Below are 18,040 nucleotides of genomic sequence, written 5' to 3'. Positions count from 1 at the left end.
GCTATTTAGATTATTGCTTATAGTAGCATTCATGTTTATAAAAATAAATCAAGTTAAATGATAAATAAAGTCAAGATGAAATTAAATAAGCATAAGAATTGTATAAAAGCATCTAAAACGTACCATTCACTCGTGTGTTTATCTCTCTCAAGAAGAAACAATAGGACTGAGATTCTCTTGGGTTTCTCGTTATGTCTATTGTGGTTGATTGGTTATCACTTTTTCAAAAAAGTCCAAACCCCAAAAGAGTCTTAATTGAAATACTACCAGTCTCCAGTACGACATAAATAGCTGGAGCAAGGAAGATTTGGACCTATATGTTTAAATTTAGTATACAGCATGGGGATGGAACATGTATCGATAACATAGTGCTTAAATACACTTCCGATTTCAACTGCTTCTCTGATTTTGTTTTTGTTTTCTTATGCATGGTTTAAATTCAGCATTTATTTTTAGACTAGAGTTTCAACTTAAGGAAAGTCCATAATTGCCTTTGATAATCCGTAGCCGTCTCAACTGGGAAGACAATTTTATTTTTACCGCCTGTAAATTTAACTCTAATAAATTTTAGTTTTCTGCTCCAATCTTTATAGGAAACAAATAATTTAATCTCAAACTCGTCACTAGTTCGATTATTCCCGCTTCATCTCCATCTCTATTACTGTCTATAAATTTAACTTTAATAAATTTCAATTTTCTACTCCAATCTTCATTGGAAAAAATAATTTACCTCAAACTCATCACTAGTTCGATTATCCCCGTTTCATCTCCATCTCTATTGTGAATCAATTTGTTCAATAGAAACTAATAAAAGATATGTGCGAAACGCACAGGTCGTCGGATGATGATTATTAATTAAAAGTGTACGTGGATAGATAATAATTGTGAACCGAAATATTTATAATTTAGATTAGACTATACTTAAAATAGATTGAGATAAACAAAGTATTTTCTAATATAATATTAAAATAATATTAAGTATCTAACATTTTCACAATTAGTGATACAAATTTGTTATGGGTGGCAATTTCCATCTAATTTTTTCAGGATGCGAGCATTAACAGATGGGCATGAATATTTGAAAGTTTTAACCTTTAGGGGGCTATGGCCGTCAGACCCGCCTCGTCCCACACTCATTTTTTTAGTAAGGAAGGCAAACAAAATTGACTCGCACAGTCTATTATGTTGGTTCCACTCCGCTTCGTTTCTTGCGGGCTTTTGTTGAGTGTACCTAAATGCACTGGATATTTAATATTAATAATTATATTTTAATATTAAAAAAATTTAATATTAATAATTATATTTTAATAGTATTTATATTTAGAGTTAATATATTATATATGTTTTACAAAGAAGGTCACAAATAAAATTGATAGACATAATTATTATGTATTATATTCTACATCTATATATAAAACTTCATGTATACTAATTAAATATGACAACATTTAAAATGCGAAATTATGTTCTTCGGGAATAGAAATCGAACGCGATGTCCTAGACAACTGATTTGATAAGATAAACTAAAATCACCACAATTAACATATATTAAACTCTACAAGATGAAAAAGCAGAAAAGCAATAAAGATTACAATAATTGGTAACCTGGTTCGATGCAACAACACCTACGTCTCGAGGGTTGACTTCCAACCCAAGAAAGGAAATTCACTGTTAGTAGTTTAGTACTACTAGTCTTACAAGCAACAACAATCCATATGTTGTTCAATGTCTATTCCTAACACTACCCAGTGACTTTCTATTTAGGACTCCCCCTAAATATGAGAACCCGTCTCATTTTCTCTCAATCACTAAACCTTAGTGATTGTTGTTTAACCAATACAAAGATCAATACAACTCAACTAGACAAAACTACGACTATGCCAAGTTACTGAAACATAGTGTGGTGTACATACAACAATAACAAAGACTCAAATAAACCCTAGCACTCTAATATCTTCAGTGTAGTGATTGCTTTCGAATGTAGATTTTGAGCTCCTTGTATAGCAAAAGTATTCTGGACTCTTCTATTTGGATCTTAGCTTTAATTTCGTCCAAAATCTTTGCACAATCAGTTGAATATTATTTGTTCCATAAATATCTTCAACAAAAAGACATGATTTGGTTTGATTTTCAAATTAAAATTTAAATCACATTTAAATCTGATTTGATCTCCACAGATGTCCAATAAATCATATAACCATATTGCAAAATAAACACAATAAAATCTGATTGAATCTTAATCAATTTTTTTTCCAAAAAGGCAACAATCTAGCATGTTGAGCAAGACCCAAATGTCATACCCACATGTTGTGACATCACATCCAACATGTGTCTCTTATGCACCCGAAAATCATCTTGAAGCATCTTGTCAAACTTGAACACTTCTTCATAATGTTGTTTTGTAAAATGCAGTCAAACCAAAAGAAACAACAATCTCCCCCTTTAGCAAATTGTGGCAAAAAAACTCTTCAAGATAGATAGCACTTATTCAATCAGAACAAGTGACATTTAGTAGAAGACTATTAGAGCATACACTTTCATCAATATTAGCTTTCATCGGAGTTTTAGCATAATAGCGGAAAATTAGTAGCATAGATGCAAGCCACATAAAACAATGCTCCAAAATCAATCAGACAGACATGCAATCATTCACAACTTAGTCATGCATGACACTCAGTTAGCTCATAGTTAGTAGCATACAATCCTACCAACTAACAATTATCAGCATGCAATCATTTACATACTTAGTCATGCATAAGACAAACAATTAATAGTTAATATCAGGATATTGAAAATACTACTAACACAAAAGCTCAATCCAAAAGGGCCAAGTGTCTTTCCAGATGCTTTAGCATGTGAGCACATCATTAACACATCATTAGTACTTTCTTAGATGGTTAGCACTAAAACAATACATGTTACCTCAGTACCACCATACCAATCCCCCTTTTTTCCATAATTTGGCAAAGGGTTGGTACAGAAAAAACCACCCATAGGTTAGTCATGCATATGTTAGTATGTTAGCACATACACAAACAAAAGCATGAGTAGAACAACCAGAATAGCATCAAGAGATGCACAAACATTATAACCAAATTCTAAAGATAAAGTACATAGTTATTACTCATTACATTACCAAAAAAACAAAAAAAAAGTGCAAAAAAACTTCAATAACCAGCTCCACCAATCATGCCCTTGTCCCACCAGATGCCTGGCACATCGTGGAAGGCATCTTCCCTTCAAAGAATTATTCTTCAGTACTTTCTTCATCTTCTTTATTATTAAAATATTTTGTCTCCTCACTCCAGATGTCTCATCCTTTTCAACTTCTTCTTCATCATATTCCTCTCCCTCTGTCAGTTTGCTGAGAAGATCATCCACCTTCTTCTTCCTGAGTGTACTGGCTGCAATTATGACTTGAAGATCCTTGAATGTTTCTTCAAGCTCCAACATCATCTCTTTTATGATGGCTTTGGGTAATGGCGAATAATTCTCCCTAACAACATGTCTTTGGTGCCTTGATAGCTCAATTTCCAGGACATGTGTTCCCATAAATAATTTCTTATCAAAGGTTAATGGACAACCCTTTTAGTTAGAGCTTCTTGAGAATAAATTATCTCTGGATATTGACTTAAAATAATGTCAGTCAACAAGCAAGGGAATGTTATGGGTAACTGCAGAGGATATAAGTCAGCATGTTTCAAGATCTGATTAAAAACACACTCTCCAAGGTTTAGCTTTGCCTTGGTACCTACAAGATAGACAATTTGGCCAAGGTAGTGGAGACACTGGACCTATGATTTGTAAGTTCCTTCTTAGATGCGCCAATTCTATTCAACATAACATATTTTACACTCAACTTCCTACTTAGAAGTAACCCTTGCTTAGGCCATTTATGATCATGGCCTATAGTGATTTCCATGGCTATCTTGTCTAGGGAAACTTTTTCATATCTTGCAGACTTACTTATCTTCAAGTGTTCATTAATGACAGATGGTGATTTCCTTCAATATTTCACTCAGGAGAGACGTTTGCTATAAATTCCATAACTAGCTTTTAAAAGCAAAGACTAGTCTAAGTGACAATATTCATTAATCATGCAGCCTTTATCAGGTTTACAAGATCTTTGTAGCCTAAGGATTATTCACTTAGATTTCTTTTACAAGCAATCCTCCTTTGTATAACAACCTTCTATTTTTTAGCGCTTGATTCAGAATAGAATGACACATTATCCAGAGGAGCGACATCAATTTTTATAGGAATCTACTTTCCTCCAACTTTCCTTCTAAAAGAAGGCAAGATGTCTTGGACATCTCCTTCAACATCTGAATCTGAATCACTAGACACGACAAGTTTTCTCTTTAGAGTTCTCTTTTCAGTAGCGTTTTCTTTTCCTTCCTTCTTTAATCTCCTTGTTTTTTATAATCCCTTTCATTATGCTAACAAGGAAAATGTCATCATCTTCACTGTTGATCACTTCTTTATCTGTTGTCTTCTCATTAGCTTGATCAGCTACCACACTATTCTTTATTTGAACCTCTGTTCTTTTTATTTGAGGCTCTTCATCACTTGAAGGATCACATGTAACATCCTTTCCATCCAGGATGTCATTCAGAATTTTATCGGGAACATGTACATTGAAATTTTTTTCCTCAAGAGATAAATATCGAACACGATGCTCCAACAATGGGTGTGACAAGATACACCTAAAATAATACACTAACTAGTAATAAGTGATGGAGTAGATAATAAATAAAGAGTAAAATCAAATTGTTTTCCCAGTTCAGTGAAACTACACCTACATCTGAGGGGCTGAGTCCACAACCCAAGAAAGGAAATTTACTATTAGTAGTTTAATACATTTAGACTTACAAGCAACAACAAACCATATGTTGTTCAATGCCTCTTCCTAAAACTACCCATTCTATTTAGAGTCTCCCCTAAATATGAGAACCTACTCACGTTCTTCTCTGCCATAATCCCAGTGATAGGGGAAAACAACAACTAAGCCCTAGTGATCAACTTCAATCTTCACAAGATAAAGAATGTTGAAAGTTACAACTCAACTAGACAAACCTTTTATGGTAAGTTACTAAAACATAGAGGTGTACATAAATAATGTTGATTACAAATCAACTAGACAAAACATCTATGCCAAGTTACTGAAACATAGAGGTGTACATAAAGATTCAACACTAATCTTATTAAGGCATTAACGTGAATACACGGCACAAAACCTAGACACTCTAAGATCTTCAATGGAAGTGCTTGCTTTCTAATGTAGGTTTGAGCTCCTTATATAGAAATGTAACTCTGGGCTTTTCTCCTTGGATAATATCTTTGTATTCGTTCAGAATTAATGCAGAATTTGTTGGATATTTGATTTGCTCCTTGAATATCTCCAACAAGATATGATTTGTTTTTAATTCAAAATTTAAATTTAAATATTCATTTAAATCTGAATTAAACTTCATCCAGCTGTCAAACAAATCATGTATTCATATTGTTAATTTAATAACACTAAAAATTTTTATCAATCTTCTGCAGATCACACTCTAAAACGCAGAATTTGGGTGCCTGTTGCATAAGGCCCAAATGTCGTACCAACATGTTGGACCATAGTGTCCAACATGTGTCCCTTCTGCAGCTTCATACAGCTTTAGAAAGCTATACTAATCTTGAACACTTGGACACTTCTCCAAGTTGTTATTTTGTTAAAATGCAACCAATCTAAAGGGCCAATCCAATAGGAATAACATACATTCACAGTGGTAAGAGAGGTTTCAGTAAGTGACATACACGGTTTACCAGATGTTGTACCAGAAGGTCCAACATGTTGGTAAGATAAAATATCATCATTAGAGGTATATGCATAAATATCTCTCATGACCGGGTCCAAAACATGCTCAAATTTATCAAAGATAGAAAAATTTACCTTTTTTGAAGTTCTTCCCTTCCTGATCACAATATGTTTAACCCTCTTCTTTGGGAAAGCAACGAGAACGACCATCCTAAGCGATACAACATCCTGAATGGATTGATTTTTGTTTTCTCTGTTGCTTGATTCATAAACATTAGGTTTTAATGACACTCTTTTTTGTCCTAACATCTTTACCCCTTGGGTGTGAGAGACATAATTGGGCTCAGAGATGTTGTTAGTATTAGATTGTTGCCTCATTTTTAAGATTCCTTGCTGATTTTGGAATAGGAAGAGACAGTTGGAGGTTAAAGAACAACTGAAGAATAAATCCTTCTTTGAAAGAGTGAGGGCAGATAGTTTTTGAATTCTGAGGTTATGGCGCATTGTTTCCTATGAGGTAATGATTACTGGTGAGAGAAATTTTCTTTTTGCATTCTTCCTTAGCAATAACTTCTTACTCACACAAATGACACAAGTGCCTTTCAACTTCTTACTTTCAAATTTATTATGAGAACCGTCCATACTAGCTTGCATTTGACTAACTTGACACCCAAGTAAGTGATTAACTATTTCATTAAGCTTTGTTTGTATTTCATAGACCAGTTGTTAAGGAGGATGTTCTAGCATCGTGTCAGAATTTTTTTCTTTAGGAATCTTTTTACTATCTTTCTTCACATATGTTGTTTTCTCATCCTTGAATGTCACACAAGAAGTTGACTTAGATATCCACAAGTACGGTTGTCTTTGGATCTTGATCCCTTAATCAATCTATCATGCTCTTTACTGGTGACAACATATTCAATCTTGTTGAAGCTAACTTTAAATCCTTGATCACATAATTGACTTAATTTGATCAAATTTGTAGTTAAGCTTTCTACCAACAACACCCCATTAAGGCAAAGAAGTCCTGGCATGACCATATTTCCAATGCCCTTTATCTTTCCCTTTATTTAATCTCCAAATTTTACATATCCTTGTGAAAATGATTTGCCTTATTCAAGGAATTACTCTTTACCAGTCATATGACTGGAGCACCCACTATTAAGAAACCAATCATTCTTTGAAGACACTCCAACAGATGTTTGAGTTATGAGGGCTTTGACTTCAACTTTGTGTTTCTTCACTTTCTTTGCTTCACCCTTCCTCCCTTTTCTTTTGGGTCTTGTTTGTCTGTAGGGTTGAGGATAATCATACAATCTAAATTAGAAGGGCCTTATGCCCCCATATCGTCCACAATGATCATATTTTTTTGTTTGAGTTCCTGTTCTTTCCACTATAGGAATACACATGTCGTGCAGGATGCTGCGGCATGTGGTCCAACATATGAAACTCCATTTTATTCTCAGGAAGAACAAATTTCCTAGTATGATTTGTGTCCTTTTTGCTCATGGACCTGGGGTCAAACCCTATCCCCTTCAAGTTTCTGGACATTTTCCCAACTTCCAATATTCCATCCAACATATCAGACCCATTGTTCATCATACATATAGATTTTGTCATGTTTTCCAGCTTGGAGTTTAACATGGCTAATTCTTATTCTAGATCAGTGATGGTAGTGGCTTGTTTCACCTTCTCTTGTAGGAGACCATTTATAGATTTCTTATGTTTTTCAACTTCCATGCAAGTTTTCTCACACTTGGTGGGCAAAATTTTGTAATTAGTTGCTAACTCCTCATTCGCGATGTCTTCATCACCGAACTCACTTTATGCCTCATATTTTCTAGAGCAAGCTATCACATTGTTGGTATTTTCACTTTCACTTTCATTATCAAAATCAGACCAAATTATGGAAAGCCCTTACTCATCATCTTTAGAAAGGCAGGACATTGTTAGCGTGAGATTAATGAAGATTCATTGTTGATTTGATTCACGCATTCTACGGTTCAAAGTGTTTAGTTTAGAAGATCAAAGATTGGTTCCAACTGTGCAATGTTTCCTAAGAGTGGTTGTCAAAACATTTAAGGAGACATTAGATTTTATTTGATTATGTAGAAGATTGTGCAGATGTCAAAACATTTAAGGAGACATCAGATTTGATTGAATTTGATTTGGATTTGCTGATTAATTAGCCCCAAGCCCATGCTGTTTTGGGACTATTTAATGGATGACTCAAAACATAAGAAGATGACGAATATGAACATGAGATAGTCTTTGTTAGTGTAAGACCCCAATTTTGACCCTAAGATCCCTCATGCATTTCCATCATAAGCATTAGCATTGGGATCATACCTTAGCAACCTCCTTACCCCTTTCATTGGGTTTGTTTTGGGAGAGATCACCAAGCATTTTGTGATTATATCATACTTGTATTTTATTATTTCACTAACCAAAATACCAAAAATATGTCTTTGTAGTTGTCTAACTCTTTTGTAGGTAGGGCATGATCTCATTGATTCATCAAGATCACATCTAGGGTTTGTCGCATCCGCGAAAAAACAATCGGCGGGCTAAAACAAAACACAACACAGAGCCGCCACTGCGCGTTATTTATCCCAAAATAGGGAAAGGAAACACTCAGAGAAACCTGGAAAAAGCATGGTCTCGCGACCAAAGAGAAAGGGTAAGGGAGTCGGTTACGCAAGGGGAAGGTATTAGCACCCCTCACGTCCGTCGTACTCGACGGGATCCACGTTCTAGAAAGAATAGGTTGCTAAAACATCACACACACACACACCGAAGACAACACAGGTGGGGTTAAGAGGAATGGAGCTCGCTAGGACATCGCATCCTATGCCTACATATCTCGTCTGGAACGAGAATCAGAGCTGCTGTAGTTCGGCTCACGCACGCCAAACCAGACACACACAAACTCAGGCAAACATGGAACCCGACAACTACTCGATGGAATTACATCGGCTTCCGAACCAAACAAACACAATCAGGATACGGACAGCCAATCGCTGGTCTTACATCCATGTCCTGACACACAAGAACAAACAAACAACAAGTTACTAAGGAGTCGGGAACTCGAGCCTAGCAACTGTCAAACAAACACACACAAAAAGAAAAAAAGTGCCCGGAGAGACCTCGCACGGTCTCCTGCCTACATACCTCGTCTGGAACAAGGATCAGGGCGATGTAGTTCCCCTTAACAGGGAAAGAAAATCTAGCCAGAGACAAAGGGGAGACACACTACCAGGGAGCTGTACTCGAGCCTAGTGTTATCATGCATCACTGCCCTAAGTTCAAGTTTCTACCTACTTGCACAACTGCAAGCTAACCCTATCCAGGAAGAAAGCAAGCATACAAGCATACAAGCATCAATCAAAATAAAACAAACATTTCACATAGCACACACTATATCCAGTCAAGTGAGGCTCAAACAATGGGTTTGACTGCCGAAGCAAGTCATCTGTACAAGGGTAGTGTTAGCTCTTAACCTTGCCATTGAGGGGCTAAGGTGAAGCCAGATGAAAGGTGAGTGAAGATTAGACTTCACAGCTCTTATCCCTGACCAGGGAGAGCTTCAGACAAAGGAGCGTGGGTCCAGAATGGAGGGACCCTTCTACGCTCAAAGACTCTGACACAACTGTACAAAGTACAAGATCTTGGGTTCGTGTCCCAATGCATCAACACAGTGGTGTGAGCAGAGGGACAACTCAACAGAATAGTGGGAGATAGATTGCATATCTCTATGATCCACCAATTGCCTTAATCAAGGTCTTTACCTGCTTGGCACAAATGTAAACAAGCACAAACATCGCCTCTTAAGGAGGACTTCAGACAATTTGCCTGGCCAAGTAACAGGCCAGGTCTTCCAGACTACATGAAGAATAGAAGTCCTACCTCAAGTGGTTTAAAAACCAAGCACCAGCAAGCAAGTTCTCAAGGAACTGTAAGCAACTAAATGTACCTGAAATCAATCAAGCATCATCAGTACTCAGACAGACAAACAATAAACAGCAAATGTTAATCAGTTAATCTGTACAAACAACACAGGTTAATGCACACAAATGCAAACTATAAGCTCAAGCTCAAGCTTCACAACCTACAAAACAAAGTCAAATTAGTTCATAAACATCAACCAATCTCAATTTAAATGACTTGAAGCAATCTCCTTAAGCATTGTGCATTTTTAACCTGAAAATCAAACCAAATGTGAGAAACTAGACCACTAGGCCAAGCCTAGGGTCCAAAGGTGATAAAAAATCCTCAACAGCAAGTGATTCTCAACCAAAATCAAATTAACACAATCCAAAAGCAAATGCAATTGGTCCCATGCTTATACCATTCATCATCATCATTTCATGACCAAAACATGTCAACTTAGGTCAAATACAACATCAAAAGTCCAAACAGAATGACTTCAATCAAAAGCATACCAAAATAATTCCAAAAAACCTCAAATAATTCACACCTAAACAGGACACATTCAATGTATAGCATGTCAATTTTCAGCTCAATTGGACAAGAGGAAGTAGGTCAATGAAAATCAAGAAAACCAGACAAGATTATTCAAGCCAATTCAAGGCATCAACACAAGCATTCACTTCAATAATTCATAAAACAGTGACAACATATTATAAATGAATGGGACCAAAAGCATGATGTCCTATAATGTGTCTACAATCAACATACCAAATTTCACATTCATCCAATACCATATGAGAATTTCACAAAAGATATACAAACATGTATCACACAATGCTTGCAAAATGAGCATACAGTGAAGAAAATTATCAATCAAATTGAAAACTCCATCAAAAATTCCAGAAAAATTCACATGTTATCTTGACACATCAATGATCATTCATGCAAAATTTCAATCCAATCCAACAATCCTAGGTCATGCAAATAAATTCATGAAGTTGACCTAGCTAGGTGTGACACAAATTGTCACACCTAGATTCAAAAAATCATATCTCAATCATCAAGTATCCAAAAATCACAAACTCTACATGGAAATCACCATCAACATGTCCAGAATAAGCACAAAAAATTTCATTCATTTATTTACATGTATGAGCATTTCATGTTAAAAATGGCAAAACATGCAAAAAATGTACACAAGTCAAAAATCAATAGGCCAGGTCAACATTTTTCCAAGCACAACTTATGGTACCATGCTCATAAAAAACTAGAGAGAATTTGGGATCTATCAAAAAAATCCTCACTATTTTTGGACTAACCATTAATTTTCTATGATTTTTATAAGTTAAATGAATTAATGAAATAATTATTTAAATGTGTTATTTGAATTAAAATGTTTTTATTAGGTCCAGTGGCAAATTCGTTATTACGCTTCCAAGGACCAAAACGACCGCGTTCTTCATTAATCCAGTGTCATGCGCTGATTGGCTGGGAGCGGAGGGAAACAGAATTTGAAATTGGAAAGGCGCTGAGACGGATCAAACAAAGAAAATTTCCAGAAATTCATCATCAACATCATCAACTTTTCCAGAAACGCAAGAACATCAAGAACATCAAACTTCCACCAAAATTGACAAATGAATAACCATTGGAAAGGTCTGAGTAAGAGGATCACGAATATACAACTAGTTTCACCTAATTCCTAACATAACGCACGGATCGATCATTTTAGGTTTTGACAACAAGACTTAAAATCAACATAACTCAATCCACAGTTCATCAAATCAAAAACTAATTGTATCATGATCACCTACATGGAACACTCTACAAAACGCATACAACAATTGAAAGAATCATGAGGTTCGATTTGGCACCTTAATTTGAAGACAGTGATGAATCTCGAAGCCTTGGCGTGTGTTGATCCAAAACAGATGCAAGGGAAGCTTCAGGAAGGAGAATGCAACAGCTAGCTTGATCCAACGTTGCTCCTAGTGCAAGAAATTTCCATTTGCCATTGTTGAGTCAAGAATGAACAGCCACGAATTTGATGTTGTTGGCAGTGGATTTGTCAAAACAGATGAAGATCCATGTTCATAGAGCACGAAGCAAAAAGAAATTCACAAAATGATGCAGAATTGGAAGAGTTTGGATCCAAAATGCTTGATGAATGTTCTTGAGCTCTTGAGAAAAATGGAGGGAAAAACTGTTGCAATTTCTTGTGAAATGTGATTCTGATCAAAAGTTAGTTATGATTAAGACTATATACTTCCATTTAATCACCTTGCTAATCTCAAATTAACCAAAATGATATAATTAGCAAAATGTGCAAATTACAAAGCAAGGGCAAAAATGGTATTTCACCCTGGGGCCCATGACAGCTGTATGACAGCTCACACATTCTCAAAATGCCATGTGTGATGTGTTGCAACTTGTCCCATGGTCATTGGCATTGTAATTCTCATTTTCCATATGCTATGCCACTTTGTACATTTTCAAAATGCAATTCCAAAATGCCTTTGTCAAATATTGCACCTCAACATGTTATGACCATTCAAACCATTTCTAATTTTCATTTGTGAGGTGTTGCAAAAATCCCCATTCCAAAATTCCCATTATTTCTCAAGTTGGACCATTTTGCCCTTGGATTTTTAACTGTACACTTGAAAATTGACTTTTTGCATTGACCATTTTTGATGAATTCCAATTATGCACCATGAAAGTACATGTCAAATGGAGTTTTCTCATAAAAAGATCACTCAATTTGGACACTCCATGTGGAAGTTATGCCACTTTGATTATGGGTCATTTTTGAAATTGAATGGACCATAACTTGCCAACCATACATGGGATTTTCAAGTTCTTGGACTTTTTGGAAAGGTGAGACCAAGATCTACAACTTTCATGTTGAACAAATTTCCATTTGAAGCTTCCTTGGACACGTAATTTTGAGGTCAAAAACTTTCCATTTTTGGAAACTTCCATTACAAGTCACTTTCTATTTTTGGCAATTTTTGTTCTGACTTTATTTTCTCCATTCTTAAGCTTTGCAATGTCAAATAACACTTGTTCCAACATGAATGAAGTGTATCCAACTCATTTCCTACCTCCAAATCCATTAAATCATGCACAGTTGACCACAGTTGACTTTTCAACTGATAGATGAATTTGGCAATGCATAGATCAAACTGAGCTCCAAACTTCTAATGAAATGGCTCAATGATGAAACCCTAGCCTCAATAAGCTCAATACAACCATGAAATGAACCCCATATTCACTGTAGACCCCATCTCCTATCCATGCCCTGATTGGCCCAATGCAACTGATTAGGGTTGATTAGTGGTCAAAACCCTAATCTCAAGGAATATGCTTCAACACTTGATGATGACAAACCATGATGATGATGATGAATCATTGTAATCAAGATGAAGACCAATATCCTTTTGAGAATCATGAAACCCTAATTTGGACCTCCACATCCTCAGATGATTGCTGACCAGTCCAATGAAACCCTAGCTTGCACTTTGACTTCCTCATCTTCTGACCAAGACTTGGGAGAATGGCTTGCACAATGTAACCACATTATATGCAATATGCAATGCCTAATGACCTAAAAATGATATGCAAATATGTTAAGCTAGCCCCAAGAGAGGAGGGCAAATTTTGAGGTGTTACAGGGTTTAAGACCCTCATGAACAAAGAGCACAACCAAGAATTGATACAATAATGGTTATGAACATCATATATGAGTCCCATTGACCTCTACATGTTATGTTGATCATGTTTGCTTCAAGAGTTTGAGGGTGATTTGCCTTGGAAACCCTAGTTTGACTGGGTATCTTGAATAACTTCTCCAACAAGCTATCTCACCAATTGATCAAATTTCTCAAGGGACACTTCAAACTTCATCATCTTATGCATATATGATCTACCATGAGCCAAGAAAGTGAATAGAATTGGAAATTAGCAAGTTGGTTGATGGTGGTTGGCCAGATGAATTCATCCAATCAAAACTGGGTCTCCCTAGATCCTATCTCCTACAATTTTCACCAAATGAAAATTATTCCAAGAGAAAACTTACTCTAAATTACATTCCAAACAACTTTCATGTTGAGACCCAGAGCTAGTTTTTCTTGGAAAATCATTTCCTATGTTGAAACATTATAGGTCATTTTGTCTAAACCCTAATTTGAAAGTCAACTTCCCAAGGCCATAACTTGCTCAATTTTTATGATATGAAAGATTTCCAAGTTGCACAATAAAATTCAATATGTCTACTTCAACTTTGATGTTTGGAGTGGGATCTAATTAAACTTCTTTGAACATGTGATATGAGGCTACATTATAGGTCACTTTTGACCTATACCATTGACCAAATAATTTTTCCAAACTTCAAAAATGCATAACTCTATCATTTCAAATCCAAATTACATGAAATTAGTGACCATTTTGAAGTTATTTGATAGAGATACAACTTTGATAAAGACACTTTTCTCATTTGAAGCTCCTATAAAAAGTTAAGCAAGGTGGAATATTGAGACAAATGACTTGACACTTAGAAAAATTTTGATATGTCAAAGTTTTCCAAATTTCCACCTCAAATTTATCAAAGTTCCAAGCTCCAAATGAAAAAGTGTTCAACATCAAACTTGTCCTCTTGATCTCACCTTTTCAAAGAGCTCAAATTCATTCATTTTGGATGAAAAATGCATAGGCTGCAAATGGCTTAAACAGGCTGGTATCATTTGGCATGGATCCAACTTCAAGTGTCAATGTTCAATTGCCTTGCATTCCAAGCTTGCTTCAACACATCTGATCATTCATTTTGGACTTCAAACTATCATTCCATGGGCCTATGCGCGTCCATGCATCATGCTATCATCATTTGCCAATTTTGGAAGGTTGAAAAGAGTGTGCAAATATCACATGGATTTGGCTATAAATACAACTGCATTTGCTCAGAAATCACACACACATTGCGCCAGCTTTGAATCTCCATTGAAAACCCCTCACTCTCATAGGATAACCCTGATAAATTCATTTGAATTTCAGCTTGAATCTCCACTGTTTTGGAATTCAATTCTCCAGGAATCCATTGCTTATAAACCTTTCCATTCCTCTCCTGCAAGCAATTTAAGTGAAGCCAAGCACAATTCAGATCAAGATCTAGCAAATTCAGACCTCCATTGAAGGTAATTTGTAGAAATTTTAAACTCTTCGATTCTCTCAATTTATTGCTTAATTCTGTTTATTCTTGAGTTGTCTGAAGTCCTACCAATGTAGGCAAGAAGATTGAGTTTCTTTAAGGTCAAATCGAAGCAACTCAGATCATGAACCTCATTTTTCAATTCCACATATCTCTTAATATATTTGGAATTGGAGGAATTGGAGGTCATATTCGTGCTCAGTGATGTTTTCTCTTTAAAATCATGTCCCTGTTTTGTATTTTGGTGATGGTTCGTGTTGACCAATCCGGTGAAGCTCACCGGAGAAGACAACCGGAGCTCTGGCTCTGGTGATAATGTGTCTTGAGTCTGAGCCATGGGATCCATCTTCCTTGTTTTAATCTTGACCGTTCCTTGTGATTACTCCTTTTGTCACGCAGTTGACTCAGGTGTACATGGAACGCGTGTTTTGGATCATCAGATCTGCCACCTCAATTAATGAGGGAGATCTGATGGTCCACGTATTTTTGGATTTTCTGAATTTCATTTTAATTCCATTTTCTTCAATAATTCATATTAAATCCAATATTGATCCAAAAAATATGGGACTTTCACCAAAAAATTTCAAATATTTTTCTCTTTCATATTCTGAATTAAAATTATTTTTTGGAACATTATTAATATTTTTCATGAATTAATTGATTTTGCATTTGTTTTTAATTATTTAAAAATATTTTTAAGTGTCCAAAAATTATGAAATTTTTTCTCCAAGGTCCTTTGACCTTGTTTGACCTATGATAAATCTCATGGCCATTTATTTGGTGTTTTGATGAGATTTTAGGATTTGGACAAAACATATTTGAATTTAATGTTTTTTTTAATTGAATAAATGTCATTTTAATTGTGTTGACCATTTGTATTGACTTAATTGAGTTTCTTATTTGTTGTTGGGCCTTGGTCTGACTTTGTCAAGTTAATATCATTGGATTTAGGGGATTGATGGAATGTACATTCCATCTCCCAAAATGAATGAATGATATTAATTTGGTAAAAATCCCCCTTTGACCAATTTGTGATCTCATTCATCCCCTTCCTTCTTCATCTATTTCCCCTTCTTCATTCATTCATTTCCAATTGGCCAATGACATCTCAAAGTCCTAATGATACTTGATTGAAAGATTAACATGAGTATGGATGAGATTAGGCCACACCTTTTGCATATTTTTTGTGTGTGGTATGTTTAATGAGCATAGTCCATAATACTATGTCTCCAACATGCATTAACACCAAAAGTCTATTGCCCGACCTCAAATAGTTGTGACTTCAACATAAGTCCAATTACGATTCCTTAACATAGCGCTAAATTTGTGACATAAAAGGCATAAGCATTCTAGTTAGCGAGATTGTAAGTCTCCCCCTTCCATGGTATTGTGTGGAAACTTGGCCTTCTTTCCTTCCTTTGGAAGATGTTTTGGTTCAAGGATCCATGCTTGTGGCAAGTGAGTTAAGTGTTCTCCAAAGAATGTCTTGAAATCAAAAGCAAAGCAAAACTAACTACTAACTTACTAACTATTAACTTTTACTTTCAAGCTTTTACCTTTAATGCAATTTACTTTTAGAACTTTATATCATTTGCCATTATACATATCATTCTAATTGTTTATGTTAATGTAATTTTCACTTTGTCCACTTGGACCATATTGTGTGATATATTTTGTTTGTGTATACTTTGCTTGTTTGTTTGGTCTTTGACCATTAATGCACATAATAATAATAATAAAAACCCTAAAAGACTTTTGAGTGGACTGTTGGTTTGATCTTGCCCAATTGGACTTAGAACTTAGACAACATTCCTTTGCTAATGGACTTGGCCAATGCCAAATTGTTGAAGAACCAAATGCTTGCAATTTGAATTTCATCTGATACATCATTCAAGATCTCTCCAGACTCATCTGTAACATTGATCATTGTTAAGCTATTATTTTGAACCTGTGACTTGTGGAATTCATCTGCTACATGGGCTATTATGAAGAAAATCATAAAGTGGACAAGCTTGGATGAAGCCATATTTATTTGATGCCTTTGCTCTTCAAGATTGATATAATTGTGCATTTATGTGTTGCTTGATTCTAAAAGTCCAAGGGAATTCTAAGTTTCTATTTACATACTTGTCTATTGGATGGCTACCAATTTGGTCAGATCTTTTCAACTTTAAACTTTTAAATTTTGTACATAGGGTAGTCTCTTCATCTTCTCCCCATTTCTTTAATTTCAAAATCTCTCCCATCATTTTCAAAACCTTATTTGTGTGAACTACTCTTTCGATCTAAACTTTGACCACTTTTGCAAAAGATAGAAACTTTGGCCTTATGCCATTGCATTTTCAAACTTATTTTCTTAAATCAAACTTGTAAATGAACTTAACCATACTTGACTTAAACTTTCAAAAAAGCCAAAAAGAACCAACTCATTCAAATCCATTTTCATACCTTTGTGCCTTTCAAACTTAAATTTTGTTAAAACCAACACACTCACTTTGAAATTTATAGTACGAACTACGAGGTTTTGATCCCTCATTTTTATGTTGGTACGTATGCATAAGACCAAAGGTCTTGTAAAACACAAAAATATAATTAATGAATTCTCTTCTCATCCCCCCATTCTATTTGTTTGTGAACATCACTTTGTACAAAATACATATGCACACAAAAAAGGCTCCCTAGGAGTACCTAGGATACTTTAGGTGATAACACCTTCCTTTTGTGTAACCAACCCACTTACCTGTGATCTCTGATTTTTATTAGTTTTTATTTGAAAACTTCTTATTATTTGGGTTTTGTTCGTACTTTTTCCCCTTTCCCTTGGAAACAATAAAAGCGCGGTGGCGACTCTTGTTAATTGATCTCTAGCTTGTCAATAGCTTGATGATCATGAATTTCCCGCTACAGAAATTAAGTGGCGACTCTGCTAGGGAGTAGTCTCCAGTGGGTTTAGCCTACTTTTTGTGTGAATATATTTGTATATATGATATGTTTGTATATATGTATGTGTGATATAATCTTCTTGCTGTGCTTGGTGATCTCTGAGTGGTGAGATAAGTTCTAACCCGAACTTGAGTGCAATTAAGATAGGAGGATGGTATAGTCAT

The sequence above is a fragment of the Lathyrus oleraceus genome, chromosome 7 (assembly GCF_024323335.1).
Source record: "Lathyrus oleraceus cultivar Zhongwan6 chromosome 7, CAAS_Psat_ZW6_1.0, whole genome shotgun sequence".
NCBI lineage: Eukaryota > Viridiplantae > Streptophyta > Magnoliopsida > Fabales > Fabaceae > Lathyrus > Lathyrus oleraceus.
The sequence above is the reverse complement of the archived record's forward strand: the minus strand, read 5'-3'. Positions refer to the sequence as shown.